The following is a 731-nucleotide window of genomic DNA, read 5'->3' as shown; positions in this document are numbered from 1 at the left end:
TATATATTTATATAATCTTTCAGTCACTCGGAATAAAAAGAGGATGGTGATTAAGGAGTGCATCCAAAAGATGTGTATTTTCCTTTCCAGATGCAGGTGGGTTTTATGAGGGTCTAGCAACTGGAAATTGACCAGCAAACAGTAAAACATATATTTGTATCTAAAACATACCCACTGTTCTTGGTACTTTCAGATATCTATGCATAATGGCTTGAAAAACTAAAAGCAATAGTAACACAATCCCTTATCCAAAATGAACATACAAGCTCAGATCACTTTCCAAAATGTCCATGATTTCAAAACATAAATGAAGACACACCCTTAAAAGAAGCACTGGAAAGGAGATTGGCCAACTTCCCGAATCTTGCTGAATCAAATTGGACTGGATGATGGCCAAGATCAAAGACATGCTGTGATGGGATGGAGGGTTGGGAGGAACTGGAATTTTCAGGGCTGCTGGAAATTAGCCAATTCAACCACACCGAGCAAAAGCAAACTGAAAGTAAATATGGGTGAGTAATTGAATACACATGGGTACTCTTCATGAACTACAGAGTCTGTGTATTCCCCAAGGCAAAACTTCTAGGTCTTCAATCACAAATACCCAGCAGCAACATCAAAATGTCCTCTCTTCCAAATTACTGTCTGAACCTTGAGCTACTACAAAAAGGAAATGGACAAAATCTCCTTTCTTTGTCACCATACGACTGTAATTGAGATGTGAAGATTTA

This window comes from Tamandua tetradactyla, chromosome 6, assembly GCF_023851605.1.
Source record: "Tamandua tetradactyla isolate mTamTet1 chromosome 6, mTamTet1.pri, whole genome shotgun sequence".
NCBI classification, from domain to species: Eukaryota; Metazoa; Chordata; class Mammalia; order Pilosa; family Myrmecophagidae; genus Tamandua; species Tamandua tetradactyla.
The sequence above is the reverse complement of the archived record's forward strand: the minus strand, read 5'-3'. Positions refer to the sequence as shown.